Source organism: Helianthus annuus, chromosome 9, assembly GCF_002127325.2.
Source record: "Helianthus annuus cultivar XRQ/B chromosome 9, HanXRQr2.0-SUNRISE, whole genome shotgun sequence".
NCBI lineage: Eukaryota > Viridiplantae > Streptophyta > Magnoliopsida > Asterales > Asteraceae > Helianthus > Helianthus annuus.
Genome location: NC_035441.2, coordinates 142106699 through 142123869, shown reverse-complemented (window position 1 = coordinate 142123869; position 17171 = coordinate 142106699).

Here is a 17171-nt window from a genome sequence, read left to right as displayed (position 1 = left end):
GTCTTCTTTTACCCGTATACATAGACATGTCTTCCTCTACCTTCATTGATACGATGCTGATTGACAAGTTGGCCGACTCATACCAAACTAGTTGAACAATGTTAAACTAGAAAAAAAAAAGGCCCAACTTAAAAAGGACATAACTTGTACTACATTGGAGTTACGTGGCCATAATACTAGATAAAAAGATCATGACGAGCTGGATCTTGTTGCAAACACCCAAAGGCAATTTGGCCTACCTATCGGACTCAAATTCCATCATATGGAGCCCTGATTTTAGCATTGGCAATTTTCCCCAAATTCCGCAATGTTCATTTATTTCGTTTTTATCATAAGGACACGTGAATTTTGAAATTATATTAATTCACCCTTTTCTGTGCACTTAATTTCAATCTTATTCTGTCAATTTCAAATATTCAAATTTCGCCAAACGTGTGAAAAATAGCTTTTCCCTATAAAAGGAACATGATGTAATAGTAGTAAGATGTCGACGGTATTTCGATTTTCCTATCAAAGAGTTACATGTTCTTTGTGCTCCAGCTTTACATCATCCGTAGTGGTGTAGTGGTCAGATAATAATGAACGGAAGAACCATAACTCACCACCACAGAAGGAAAAACGTAAGAGTTTCTTGGGAAGGAAGAACACAATAGTTGTTTGAGAATGAAGAATGGAAGGACAATTAGAGAAGGGATCACTAAGAGAGACACGTCGAACATGGAACGATAAAGGTGGGTAGTGGAGTACATGAAGCGCCTGAAGAAGGGTGTAATCAAGGGAATTTAAGAAATTAGCTTTTGCTCTTCCTTAGATAGGCTTTCTACTTAACATTACTTGTGTTAAGCTTATCATATCTTATATTAACTATGCTCCCTCAATAACTTGAGCAACCTCATCTTGGGTTGAAGCAAACTCAAAAATTTGTATGAGCCAAATCAGTTAGTTTTTAATAAGCTACTTATAGTGAGTTATGAACTACTATTTGGTTGAACATCCTTTATCTCTATTTTTTGACTTTTTCTTTCCATAATATAAATTCATATTATCATTCTAGTGGCTGATACATACATGAGGATTACAAATACCGTTGATGTGATTAAGTCTTTTGAAACAAGCAAATAGAGGATATTATAAAGTGTACTTGTATTGTGGACTTATACTCTACACCATGGGTATGTTTGGTAAAAGTAACTGGTGGCTGAAAGCTGATAGCTGATGGGCAGTAGCTGTTAGTTGTAGCTTTTTATATATATACTTGGTGTTTGATAGAGTAGCTGAAGCTTTTAATAAATGTATAAAATGATCAAAATAGACATAACTAAAAATTTAATAAGTTTGTGTAGTAAAAAGTTCACTATGTTTAGAGGTTAAAATAGTCATTTTTTCCCTAAAAGTCTGTAGCTCCTTCTAAACGCTACTAGTAGGAGCATTCAACCAAAAGCTTCAAGCTTCTAACCTAAAAGCTTCAAGCTCCCTCAATCAAACAAGGTTTTTTATTGAGTATGAGTTTTTTCTTAAAAACTTAAAGCTAAAAGCTTCTAAAAGCTGCTAAAAGCTTCATGCTAAACATACCATATCTACTATCTAATACTAAGTCTTTAATATATAGAATAAACGTGATATGTACAAAAAGTGAGATAACACATGTCGGTTTCATATATAAGATTGATGGTAATTTTGAGCACATAGAATTACGGGTGGAATAAACACATTCGTCGGACCTAACCTTATCATTTAAGAAGAAAATGACTAACAAGTTCAACTGTCATCATTACTAGATATTATAAAATGATGTTATTCTTCAGATATATTAATATTTATTTCGTTAAAGTTGTAGTGGATTACAAATTTGCTTTATTAGTGCTCGGATTCACCGCAGAAACATAAGGTACAAAAGTTTTTGTACTTTTTACAAATTCAGTATTTTATTTTTCACATTTATAGGTATAGTTGTAATATAAAATCTTAGAAGAACTGTTTACAAACTTGGTTTTCAAATAAATAAATAAATAAATAGTTAGTTTTGGTTTAAAAAAATAAGCTTATATTAGATGTTCATATTACAAGCTGAACAGGTTGCCGTATCATAAATTCATATCGAACTGTATCATACGATTTGGTTGTGGTCCAATGTTTCTAGCTTTTAAGTCGTGATTCGGTTCACTTTGATGATTTTTCTTTTAAGTTTCGTCACTTGGACATGTATATCATTTGTACCTTATTATTGATTGTTGTAAATATAAATGTAATAAAAGATGACTATATTTATAAACATGAAATAATTATATAATTTTTCTTTGATTATATACATAAGGATAAACTTGGTACCATCAATTTCCTGTCTCTTTCTTACATGAAATAATTATATAATTTTTCTATGATTAAATACATTCGTACCATCAGTTAGGGGTGTTCAAAAAATCCGGATCCGAAACCGAATCCGAAATATCCGAAAATCCGTATCCGAAATATCCGAAATTTCGGATATCCGAAAATTCGGATATCCGAAAATCGGATAATCCGAATTTTCGGATTCGGATTCGGATATGAATTTCAAAAATTTCGGATAATCCGATTATCCGATATCCGAAAACTAATTATTTTTTTATAAATATATATATTATATGAGCATTATATTTTGTTTGAAGTATTGTAAAAGTTAGTAAAAAAGTAGTAAATAATTGTATTTGTGTGAATTTATGATTGTTTTTAGTTTTAAATGTTAGAAATTTATAAAATCGAATATAATTTTAGTTTTAATCTATACACGAAACGGATTTTTTGATTTTTTTTTTATAAATTCGGATATCCGTTTGGATATCCGAATCCGTATCCGAAATTTCGGATATCCGAAAATCGGATATCCGAAATTTCGGATACGGATTCGGATATCAATATTCACTATCCGAAATTTTCGGATATCCGGTTTTCGGATATCCGAAAACCGGATAATCCGATCTTGAACACCCCTACCATCAGTTTCCTGTCTCTTTCTTACATGAAAAAATAATCAAGATATTTCAAACTGATTGCTATTTGCTACACTTTTAAACGTAATAAGTACGGCATTTTTTTCTATAATTAATTAGAATTAGAAACACGAAAATTGTTAGGGGAAACTTTTTGCAAATTTACAAGTGCGAATAAATTATGTATTGGTTATTTTATTATCGTCAGCATCATCCTTAATCTACACACTTATATCAAATCTAATCAAATTGAAAAGAGAAAAATTAAAGATGATTAGAAATTGAAAGAAAATTAGGTATATGTTTGTAAATCTTGGAGCAAAAGGGGTTGTAGATTAAATGTCATCAAACCACACAAGAAAATAAGAGCTGTTGAGTGGAACCTTTTTCCTTTTGTCCAAAGAGGTTTTATGGTGGGAATCCTACTAGACTTGGGAAAAAACAAGTGATGTCTTTGTCTAAATGATCATATTCAAGTTGGAATCTTCGTACAAACTTGTACTTCGTTCATGCTATAGCCTTCTTCAAACCAAATCTTGTGAATACAAACTTTTAAGTATAAAGTACAGTTAGCTTAGACAAATCGTAATGGTGTGTCATGCACTTGCCACATCACCCTTAGCAACCCCGTTACACCCACACCCATTTGTTGATCGGGTTGAAGCCATGTCGTTGCCCTCTTCCATCACTCCCAACTTGTTTACAACGTCTTCCTTAATTTAAAGTGGTTCAATGAAACCATTACACACTTTAGAGAAAAAAACAGTAAGTGAAAGTCCTCCTGTCTACGTGGCAGTCACTTTTTACTAGTTCACTACCATTGCGGATTGTCTTATGTATATCTCGAGTTTGTGGATGTATGTTTGTTGAGTGTCCACAACTTACTGGGTGAACATTTTCAGGGCAACTTTGTTTGTATAGTTAAAAATGTCACATACCAGTTTGATGATATATAAGCCAATATGACACCGGAACTTATCGATTTGGTTTTTGGTATAAAATAGTTGTTTAATTATATGTAATTAATTAATAATACAACAAAAACTTATGAAATAAATACATTTTTGTATGATGTAAAATCCATAGATAATGTTTGATGAGCTCAAGTGGGTACCCCAACCTCATAATTGGATATTATTCATGGTTTTTGATGATCATCCTTTTCAAAAAATTAGGTAAGCAATTTTTGCTATACAACTTTCGTTTATGGACTATACAATAATTATATCACTAACCACTCGTTTATTATGGAGGTACCACCTTTTAAAGTATTCTGAAAACTTTTCATTGGATGATGTAATATTGATTATTATGATTAAACTAAGTGAACATAGTATCAAATTGACATAGATGTTATAATGCATTTGCTTTACATAGTTGGCACAAAGAATATATAGTTGAATATTGTTCAAGCTGTACTCAAGCATTTTATGTACGAAATATTATAATTTAATCAATAATACATTTCAAAGGTTGGAATATGGAGAGTTTAAATTTATGTTGCTTGCTTCTTGGTAGTATGTGAGTTTACTAGTTTAGTATAACTAGTTTAATGCTAATATAACTAGTTCAATTTAGCAAACTCACCAAAAACAGTTTGATAATCTTGTGTATTCGAATGAAAGCTTGCTAAGTTTGCAAGATGTTCAGGGGACAATGGAAACATAATATGAAGAACAAGAAGATGTTAAAACCTTAGTATGATGATGATCTTCCAGTGAAAATTGCGGTTGTTCATGGCGGTGATGATATGGCGGAACTAGAACATTAACTTAGAGGTATCTCAAATTTTTTTTCACCATGCATATAACTGGCTTTGGCAATTAGACTTATTATTTACAATCTTTAATTGATTTGGGCTTTATAACATAAGATTTTTAAGTTGTAATAATCTTATAACTGATTATTGATTTGGGTTGGGCTAAGAAAGTAGGAACTAATCTTATAAACTGCAATTTGGGCTTACATACTTTTTTAGGGGTGTCCTCGTAGTTGTTTAGGGATATCCTTATTATAAAAACTAAAAAAAAAAATTACACTACCGATAAAAAGTTGAGCCATAGCCCGTGCTACGGCTCGTTATACTTAAGGTCCGCCCCTGATGATGACAATCCTTTAACGAAAGATGAATTTGTTATCGATCTAGATGATTAGATAGTAGAGATGAAGATTGCTGTCGAGGAACAACTACTAAAGAATTAAGATTGCAAAACGCTAGTTCTAACTCAACAAAGCCTAACATGTATTTTTAACATCATTTTCATATCAACATTTAAAAGATTTTCACTATCTTAAATAGAAAAGACTCAAATTTATTTAAAATAGCGTAGTAGGATTATAATAAGAATCAAATAAACAAAAGTTATCAAAGATGTTGGTTCAGCGGTCAAAAGGACTGTTATCCCTTTAGTGGAGACGCAAGTTTGATTCTCGCTTGAGCCATTTTCGAGGGATATCATCTGGGTGAATGGACGAATCGGGGTTTTAAACCCGGTTCAAATCTGAAAGGGGGCAAGGATTTATGGATTTCATCTGGTTCCCGCGCATCAGGAGGGCACGATCTTATGGCGGTCGAGGAGTCGACCTTGGACATAGCACCGAGCAGGGTGGGTTTCACGTGAGATTCTTTGTCATTCAAATATATATATATATATATATATATATATATATATAAAGAATAGTTTCAAAATGTTTCTATTAAATTGCAAGTTGTTTCCAAATATGTGGTACAAAAGTAGCCCGACATATGAAAAGATAACCAAGTGACGAGCAAACAACACATAATGTGACCTTCATGGCAACATGACAAGTAAGTCACCTAGTGAATATCTAGATTTCTAGATCTATGAAGTTTCATGACTTCATCAACCTTTATCCAACAACAGTTTAAAATATTTTTTTGTAGGTTTTAGTTTAATCCTTAGTCATATTAACAAAACTAAAAATCATTTAAAAATCAGTGGCGGAGCCACACTTTGAACAACGGTGTCGCCCGACACCATTGAATTTTGTGTAGCAAATACAACGTATAATAGGAAAAATTCGAGCGACACCATTGTTTTTTCACGAGCGACACCATTGTCTTTTTATAAACGTCACCATTGTGTTGTTTTCTTCTAAGAATTACATAATAAACAAATTTATAATTCAAAAATTAATCCCAGTTACTTGAATTTAATTAGTATACTTTAAATCATTAGAGATCCATGCTTAATTTTAATTTTTTCTAATCTAGTAAGCATTATAGGCACATGTCTAATTGGTTTTGTTTCAATTGTTTAGCCTAACCGGATGTTTGATGATCGTTTGAATGATGTTTGCACTTGTTTGTTATAATGAAAAAGAGGTTTTTTTTTTTTTTTTGCAAGTTGCCATTGAAAACATTATGAGTCGTTTTAAAAAGACGAAAATGCGTACAGAGCAACTATTAAATGACACATTTGATATATTTCAAATGACTTTGTAATGTTATTATGTGTTTTTATTCAATGACATTGTACTTTTACTTTGATATTTGGCTATTTGCTTTTATTATGCGTGATTCAACCCGACTAGATCCGAACCGATCCAAAAAGTTCGACTTTGGGTTACTATTGTAACACCCCGTGTTTTCGAATGTCAAAGTCAAAGTCAAAGTCCAAGTCAACTTTGACTTCTTTGACTGTAATTAGTCGATTTTGTGTTTTATTTGTATTATATGGAGTAAGTGTTGTCTAAATAAAATAATCGAATTTTTAATCAATGCGACCGATTTACGACTGTGAATAATAGGAAGTAACAATGCGATAAAGTTAATCAATCGATAATCAAGTTAATCAAATCAATCGATCGAACTCGAGACTCGAACTATGCGGAACTGGTGTGGTAATACTTACGTGTGTGTGTGCCTTATGTGTTACTTGTGCATGTTTACTTTATGTTTTGTGTGGTATTCAATCGAATCAATCGAAACTCGAATCGAAACTCGAAAAGCAATCAAACTCAATCGAAACCGACATCGAAACGTGACTTATGGATGATTGTACATTAGATATAGTAGTTGGGACTGAAAGTAATTTGACTAGGAACTCTATCGTATTCGTATCATCGTCTATCGAAATCGAAATATCGAAAACCGTCGCGAAACATTCGAAAAGGGTTGCTGATCGAACAGGAAGCATCCTGATCGAACAGGCCAGCCGATCGGCTAGCACTTTCCTGGCCGATCGAGCAGGCCATTCGATCGGAGATCCTGGCCGATCGGTTGACACTTTCCTCTTTTGGAGCCTATAAATAGCTCTGTCATTGTCACTCTTTCCACTTTTGGAAAGCTCTGACCGAACCAACCTTGTTGTTCACCTTTTCTCAGATTTCTCTCAACTCCGGTAAGTTTTCACTCTAATTCTTGTACGTTTTTTATCATTACATGATTCTACACCTTTCTAACTTTCAAAACCTGATTTCTAACCATGAAATCATCAAGATCTAAGTGTTCTTGGGTGATGTCATCATGGTGTTCTTGAAGAACATCATACTTTGGCCTCATTCAACCGTGAATAGCTTAGATCTGATCGATTTCCACACAAACAAACTAAGATTTGTAAAAGTCTTAACATTTTCATGGTAAAAAGGATTGAAAGAAGGAATTCCAACTTTCTTTCAACTCTTTTACACTCAAAACCTTAGCCCGACATGCTCGTATCATCATCCAGTGGGTCTAGCCTGTCGTTTTTGCCCTCACTGCAACCTTTGCGGTCATTTCACTGCGAACTGTCGCTATGGTCCCCGTCAAACCCCAGTTCAAGCTACTGCCAATCAAGCTCTACTCCCCGCCCCGCAAGGCCAACAAGCAGCCCAAGCACCTGCGGTCATTGCTCGAGTCTGCTTTGCATGTGGTGACCCTAACCACTTTGCAAACAGGTGCCCGAACAGGGTGGTTAAGCAAGAGCCCCAGCAGTCCCAGCAGCAACAACAGCAGCCTCAGCAACAGCAGCAAGCAGCCTATGCCCAAACCTTCAACATCAATGCCCGTCAGGCTCAGGCGGATAACAACGTGGTTAATGGTACGTTCCTTGTGAATGGTATTTATGCATCATGTTTGTTTGATACTGGAGCCGATAACTGCTTTGTGTCGTTTGAATTCGAGAAGCTCCTTAGTCGTAAGCGCTCTTATCTGTCCTCGTCATTCGAAGTCGAAGTCGCTACTGGAAGAACTGTCGCAGTTAACTCTGTTCTTCGTGATTGTACTCTCGAGCTTAATAACCACATCTTTCCAATCGATCTTATTCCGATGCAACTCGGAAGTTTCGACATCATAGTAGGCATGGACTTTCTTCGCGAAAACCATGCTGAAGTTGTGTGCTTCGAAAAGATGATTCGATTCTCGCTCGCAAATGGTGATCTTCTATGTGTATACGGTGAAACAGCGTCGAAAGGTCTCAAGCTCATGTCATGCGTTCAAGCCAGCAAGTATCTCCGCAAGGAATACCGAGCCTTCTTGGCCAACATTGTAGTAGCGGAGAAGGAAAAGAAAAAGAAAGTTGAAGTCAAAGATGTTCCAGTGGTCCGTGAGTTTCCTCGGGTGTTCCCTGACGATCTCCCCGGACTGCCGCCAAGTCGTGATATCGACTTTCGTATTGACCTCATTCCTGGAGCTAACCCCGTTGCCAAAGCTCCTTACCGACTCGCTCCATCCGAAATGCGGGAACTCTCGAACCAACTCCAGGAATTGCTCGAAAAAGGCTTTATTCGCCCAAGCACCTCTCCTTGGGGCGCGCCAGTCCTTTTCGTCAAAAAGAAGGACGGGTCGTTCCGGATGTGCATCGATTATAGGGAATTGAATAAGCTAACCATTAAGAATCGATACCCTTTGCCTCGAATCGACGACTTATTCGATCAGCTGCAAGGTGCCAAGTGTTTCTCGAAGATCGATCTACGATCAGGCTATCATCAATTGCGGATTCAAGAGGAAGACATCCCCAAAACCGCTTTTCGAACCCGATATGGCCACTATGAGTTCGTCGTTGTGCCGTTTGGTTAAACTAACGCACCCGCGGTCTGTATGGATCTGATTAATCGCGTGTGTAAGCCTTTCTTAGACCGTTTCGTCATCGTGTTCATTGACGATGTCTTGATCTATTCCAAATCGAAAGCCTAACACGCGCAACATCTACGTTTGGTTCTCGAGTTACTTCAGGGGAACCAACTCTACGCCAAGTTCTCCAAGTGTGAATTCTGGTTAGAGGAAGTTCAGTTTCTGGGTCACATCGTGAATAGTCAGGGAATACACGTCGATCCCGCGAAGATTGAAGTCGTCAAAAGTTGGATTACGCCTAAGTCGGACTAGCAGGCTATTATTGACGATTTATTGAAGGATTCTCCAAAATCGTTGTGCCGCTTACCACTCTTACTCATAAAGACAAGCCTTTTGTGTGGGGAACCGCACAAGAATATGCCTTTCAAACCCTCAAGCACATGCTGTGCAACGCTCCGATTCTTACGCTGCCCGACAGAAACAACGATTTCATTGTCTACTGTGATGCTTCCAACCTTGGTCTTGGTTGTGTCCTCATGCAGCGAGACAAGGTTATAGCTTACGCATCTCGACAGCTCAAAATCCACGAGAAGAACTATACAACCCATGACCTCGAGCAAGGCGCGGTTGTCTTTGCATTAAAGATTTGGCGACACTACCTGTATGGCAATAAGTGTACAATCTACACTGATCACAGGAGTTTACAACATATCTTCAATCAAAGGGAACTTAATATGCGTCAACGCCGATGGGTAGAACTCCTCAACGATTACGACTGTGAGATTCGCTATCACCCAGGCAAGGCGAATGTTGTTGCCGACGCGCTCAGCAGAAAGAGTTACGTGCTCAGTATTCGAAACGTTCAAGCCCAGCATAACCTCAAAGCCCTTATTCGCGAAGCTCAGCATGCTTGCTTTAACGAGCGTACATTGAAGAGAGAGAGGATCTATCACGACGGAGCTCAGTTAGTAAGCAAAGCTGATGGGATATTCTACTATCTGGACCGAATTTGGGTCCCTAAACGGACCGATTTGCGAAAGATTATCATGAATGAAGCCCACAAATCCCGATACTCCATTCATCCCGGTGCTGACAAGATGTACCAGGACCTGCGTTATAAGTACTGGTGGCCGGGCATGAAACGGGATATCGCTCTCTACGTTGGAAGTTGCTTAACTTGCGCAAGAGTCAAGGCTGAACATCAAAGACCTTCTGGCTTACTCGAACAACCGCCGATAACGATATGGAAGTGGGAGAGTATAGCTATGGATTTCATAACGAAACTCCCGCCCACGCCATCAGGTCACGACAGTATTTGGGTTATAGTTGATCGTCTAACCAAATCAGCCCACTTTTTGCCAATACGAGAAGACTACAAGGTGGAACGACTAGCCCAAATCTACACCGACGAGATCATTTGTAATCATGGTACGCCTCGCGATATCATCTCTGACCGTGATGCTCGGTTTACTTCTCGGTTGTGGGAAACGTTTCAGGCGGCTATTGGTACGTCGCTTAATCTGAGTACTGCATTCCATCCACAAACCGATAGACAGACTGAAAGAACAATCCGTACTCTTGAAGACATGCTCCGAGCGTGTGTTATAGATTTTGGTGGTAGTTGGAACAAACACCTGCCACTAGTCGAATTCTCGTATAATAAAAACTATCATGCCAGCATTCAAATGGCACCACTCGAGGCTTTGTATGGAAGGAGATGTCGATCGCCTATTATGTGGCACGAGATCGGTCATTCGCAACTAACCGGTCCCGAGATTCTACAAGAAACGACTGACAAAATCCACCAGATTCGAGACAACTTGGTAAAAGCTCGAAGTAGACAGAAAAGTTATGCCGATAGAAGACGCAAGCCCCTTGAATTTGACGTTGGCGACTACGTACTCCTAAAGGTATCCCCTTGGAAGGGTGTAGTCAGATTCGGCAAGAAAGGGAAACTGGTGCCTCGATATGTTAGACCTTTTAAGATTCTGGAAAGGATCGGAAAAGTCGCCTACAGACTCGAACTACCGGAGGAACTCGGTAACGTCCACCCGACTTTCCATGTGTCTAACCTCCGAAAATGCCTTGCTGATCATGATCTAATCGTACCACTAGACGATCTTCAGGTCAACGAAACCTTACACTTCGTGGAAAAGCCTGTCGAAATCATGGATCGCCAAACCAAGCAACTCAGGCGCTCACGCATCCCTATCGTGAAAGTCCGATGGGAAGGTAAGCGAGGCGCGGAGTTCACTTGGAAACTGGAAAGCGACATGAAGGCCAAGTACCCGCAGTTGTTTAAATAGATCTGAAGCATCAAATTGGTAAAATGACTCACGGTGATGTGCAGCTTCGAGCCTAATTTCGGGACGAAATTCCCTAAACAAGGGGAGGCTGTAACACCCCGTGTTTTCGAATGTCAAAGTCAAAGTCAAAGTCAAAGTCCAAGTCAACTTTGACTTCTTTGACTGTAATTAGTCAATTTTGTGTTTTATTTGTATTATGTGGAGTAAGTGTTGTTTAAATAAAATGATCGAATGTTTAATCAATGCAACCGATTTACGACTGTGAATAATAGGAAGTAACAATGCGATAAAGTTAATCAATCGATAATCAAGTTAATCAAATCAATCGATCGAACTCGAGACTCGAACTATGCGGAACTGGTGTGGTAATACTTACGTGTGTGTGTGCCTTATGTGTTACTTGTGCATGTTTACTTTATGTTTTGTGTGGTATTCGAATCAATCGAAACTCGAATCGAAACTCGGAAAGCAATCAAACTCAATCGAAACCGACATTGAAACGTGACTTATGGATGATTGTATGTTAGATATAGTAGTTGGGACTGAAAGTAATTTGACTAGGAACTCTATCGTGTTCGTATCATCGTCTATCGAAATCCAAATATCGAAAACCGTCGCGAAATATTCGAAAAGGGTTGCTGATCGAACAGGAAGCATCCTGATCGAACAGGCCAGCCGATCGCCTAGCACTTTCCTGGCCGATCGAGCAGGCCATTCGATCGGAGATCCTGGCCGATCGGTTGACACTTTCCTCGTTTGGAGCCTATAAATAGCCCTGTCATTGTCACTCTTTCCACTTTTGGAAAGCTCTGACCGAACCAGCCTTGTTGTTCACCTTTTCTCAGATTTCTCTCAACTCCGGTAAGTTTTCACTCTAATTCTTGAACGTTTTTGATCATTACATGATTCTACACCTTTCTATCTTTCAAAACTTGATTTCTAACCATGAAATCATCAAGATCTAAGTGTTCTTGGGTGATGTCATCATGGTGTTCTTGAAGAACATCATACTTTGGCCTCATTCAACCGTGAATAGCTTAGATCTGACCGATTTCCACATAAACAAACTAAGATTTGTAAAAGTCTTAACATTTTCATGTTAAAAAGGATTGAAAGAAGGAATTCCAACTTTCTTTCAACTCTTTTACACTCAAAACCTTAAAACCGAAAGAAACGGAGCTCGAACCAACTAACTAATCATTCTAATAGTCAAGGGGTTCAAGATTCGGATTCTATCTACGAGGTTCACCGATTTCGGGTTAAACACCAAACTACCGTTCCGAACAGTTCACCGGCCGGACTTGGGAGATTCCTGTCTAAACCGGTGGAGCAAGTAAGAACCCACGTTCTACGGTTTAACTCGTTGTCAGAATACCTTAAAATCATGACAAATAATCAAACAGCCAAGTGTTAGACGAAAGGCCGACCAGGTCAGAATTACTGGCCGAACGGCTAGGCTGTTCGAACGAACAGCCCAGCCGATCGAACATACCAGCCGACCGGCCGGGCCAGCCGATCGGCTAGCACATGGTTCCGCACTTTTCAAACTTCATGAAGTATGCTATTGACGAAGTGATGTTCGATCGAATACTCTACTCGATTGGTAAACATTACTCTTCGGATCATGAGATACTATGCTTCAACACTTAATCGATTTTGCAACTCGTTCGTAGTATGGAATGCAGCCGATCGAACAGACCGTTCGATCGAGTGACATCCGGCTGAGAACTACTTCTGAAGTTCCTAACCGATCGGTTAAGCCGGCTGATCGAACAACACGTTCGACCGATCGACCTGAAAGGTAAGAACACTTCAGTGTTCTCAAATACTACAACGAAAACTTGAAAAGTTCAAACCATCATACACAAATACATCGAAGGAAGAAGCAATCCACTTGAATGGTCCAGCCGATCGAGCCTACTGGCCGATCGAACAGGATTATTCAAACGGACTTTCAAGCCGAACGAACAGCCCGTTCGATCGAACCTGCTGTTCGATCGACCAGGCTATTCGATCCATTTACACTTGTTTGCAATTCCGCGTTACTCATCGTTATGCTATCGAACTATTCAGGCTAACACTACTCTCAGCGCTCCCTTCAATCCATAGACAATCACTGTGAGTATACTCGAACCCTTTTTGCTTTAGCACTTTTGGGTGTTACATACGTTACCTATCAAAATCACAAACGAACACACTATTCAAACTATTTGAACGCTAACCGATTGCATGTATTACGTGACTAAATGATGCTTGTTGTTATGTTTACACGTGGAATGCTGTCTACCTGCCTTAGCAACGTAGTACTATAGTTTGGACTCAGCACCCGTTCACACGGGGGTTGTTAAGGACAATTACTTGCATGGATTACGGTGGTAATCATGTATTGCGAACTATCTCAGACAGTCATCCCGCAGTCGTTGGTATCGATAGGTCCATGTCGATAATTAACATGCATCATTTCCCTCTGTGTACGTGCTGGTTATGCGTAAACTATTCGAACTCTATATGCTATTATCAAACTTGTATGCTCACCTTTACATTTTATGTATTGACTTTATTTTAACGTATGTGACAGGTATTTAAGGTTTTTGCTTGCTAGGGAAGTGAAGCTAGAATAAGTCTCTAGAGGCCCCAACAAATAGTTGTCTGTCAAGAACAAGCTGCTAGTGCATAGTTGTCTGTAGATCTTGTCAGTCTGGGTCTTTAGGGGCATTGAACAATATTTATGATTAATTTGAATCTGAGTTGTCGGAACAGGATTAATTGTTTGGATGTTATCTGCAATAACTTGTTATTTATTCGGGATACGGTATGGGACGTATCATTTTAAACTGAATTTGTATTAATAGTTGTTGTGGAAACTTCTGGACAATCTGTTTCGCTCAGTGCCGCGCCCCGATGATTCCGTTATCGGTTGGGGTGTGACAACTATAAACCGAGGTATCCATAAAAATGACACCATAGGAAAAAATTTCTGGCTACGCCACTCAGGGCCGGCCCGGAGGGGGTGCAGGGTGGGCCACCGCACAGGGCCCAGTCCCTCCGAGGGCCCAAATTTGTTTTTTAATTATACACTAAGTGTGTATATAAACATTCTGTTTTAAATCTGTTAACAATCTAAAACTTGCTCTGGTGGTCTTTGTGATCTATTTAAAATAGTTGCATCAATTTGCTCAAGTTCGAATAGTGCATAAAGCATTTCAGCCTATTTTATTTCTTTTTTCTTCCCATTTCTTTCCCATCTAATATTTTCATTTTTCTTTTTGTTTTTTTTACTGTTTTTTTTTCGTTTTCTTCTCCCTGTTTTTAAATCTAGATTTTCTTTTTCTATTGGAAACTTTTCTTTTTCAATTAGAAACCGAAATCTTTTATTATTTATTATTTATTTTGTTTATTATTTAAATTAAATACAACAAAACAATTTTTTAAATGGTTTTTTCCTTTAATTTTTAAAAAACGAATAACACGAACACGCATTACGATTAAATTTTTTGGATTTTTTATTTTATTTGTCATAACGAGTGTATCAAAACAGACAAAGTCCCCCTTTTATATTTCTAACTTTTTATATATACATATAATTTTTTTTTAAAAAGTTATATTTTTACGGCCATTTTTTTCATTTAGTCTTATGTTTTCTAGTTAGTATATACATATGTACTGATTCAATTATATATTTATCTTCTCTTTATACCTATGTACTTATTCAATTATATATTTATCTTCTTTTTCTTTAAGTTTGAGTTATTGACTTTATATTATAGGGGCCCGTTTTCTTCTATTCGCACAGGGCCAAAAAAATTTTACGGATTTTCGGAGACGGCCCTGACGCCACTGTTAAAAATATGTGAACCCTTTAAACGTACACCTATAATTTAAAGAACACTTCTTACATACGGGCCAAAAGTAAGTAGTAGTAACCATAACATGATCTACCAACAACTAAGGAAAATGCAACAATTATCAACTAAAAACCAACTGGGGTGTCCCAGTTGGCCAGCCTCATCCCTTCTTTCAGTAGAGCCCCGGGTTCGAGCCTTGGCAACCCCAAGCATTGAATTCCTGGTGGGATAATCACCGCCAGGCAGCTATGGGGCTGAGCTAGCTTGCGTGAGTTGAAATACTCCGGCGGCCGGGAGGTCCGTGCACTAACCCCCCCCCCCCCCCCCAACAATTATCAACTAAAAATCATTTCAGTGTAGTTCTTCTTAAAAAAAAGAGAAAAAAAAGAAAAAAAAGAAAGAAAGAACAGACTCGCATAATAGATAGTTTCTTCTAATTTTGCTAATCTAGAGTGGCTCATGTATCCCTACAGGTCCACATAATTAATATACTTTAGACAAGTTTGTCGATTATGCTTCGATGGTTTATCCGGTTCACTCATGTTCTACAACTTTATGTAGTGTGTTGAATGTTGATTATTCTGAGTTGAAAACCCTTATCAAACACCTTTAGCAAGTACGAGTGACATCAATTAAACTCATCATTTGAAAAGTTAACTGTGACGTACTTCCTCAATCCGTTATCTGTGATCGCATCACATAATCCAACGTTAATTCTGTAGATTTACACAGGATACGTTTTGCAAATTTGTTAATTAGAGTTGCCTGATGTACATGTCAATTTTCTATAGTAATATTTACAAAAGTAGCAGATGTTTATGTTATGGCATAAAAAGAAATAAAATAATAACATGAAACAAAACACACATAAATGATAGAAATAATTTGTGTCTTAATGGACCAATAATGTTATTGGGCCTTAGTGGACATATTTTAAGAAATGATCTTGGAGCTCGAAATATATTGGGCCTAACTTTTCTATTCCTAATAATACAACACTGCAATTATTTGATTCATGTACTGCGATTTGTTCCATAAAGAAGAAATACAGTTTGAAATCTGGATCCAGTTAATTCATATGAGAAGATTCTAATGTGAAACTAATATTATTACATAAAAAAGGAATACGTTTTGAATTCTGGAATGAAAATTAATCTTAGATGAAATCTGAATTTTTGAGTTTAACTTGTTTAGATGATGATATTAGTTTATCTTATTGTGTTAAGAGTCGGGCTAGGATTAGTATTAGATTTAGTATAAATAGAGGTTTAACGTATTTGTGTTACTAGTGTTGACTTTATTGTTTCATAGAAACGGATTGTCTTTCAAAATCGGGGTTCGTTTTATTTTAAGGAATTTATACTATCAAAGAACATCATGTTTTGGAATTTGGATGATGAATTACTATGGAACGATAAGCAACACTTTCGGATAAGGGAGGATTGGTCATGATCTCGTAGGTGGTTGGAGGAGATCTAGGAATAATAATAATTAGTAGATAGTTAGTTGAAGGTTATTATTATTGGTTAAATATTCTAGTTAAATTCAAATAAGTGTCCTAGTTTAATTAGAATAAGTTAAGTCTTTGTAAGGGTATTATATAAACCCATTCGTAGGAGTCAATTTTATCATTCATTGAAGTGTGTCTTGTGTTTATTCGTGAGTCGAATTTAATAAAGAAAAGAGTCGTTCTTGTTCAGAACAAATTCGTGTGTCGAGTGTAAACTTCAGGTTTTGATTTCACTTGTGATCAGTTCAACAAGTGGTATCAGAGCGGTAAGTTCGATCCAACAAGAGACAACCGACGACGCAATCAAGAACAAACCATGGCTGATTTTCATCTGGTTGGTGGCGTGAAGAAGTTGAGCACCGCAAACTACAATATGTGGTCAACATGCATGAGTTTGTATCTACAAGGGCAAGATTTGTGGGAATTCGTACAAGGCACGGAAACGATGTGTCCCAGAAATGACCTCAATGGAGCTATCAGCAAGTGGAAACTGAGATCAGGAAAAGCAATATTTGTTCTGAAAATGAT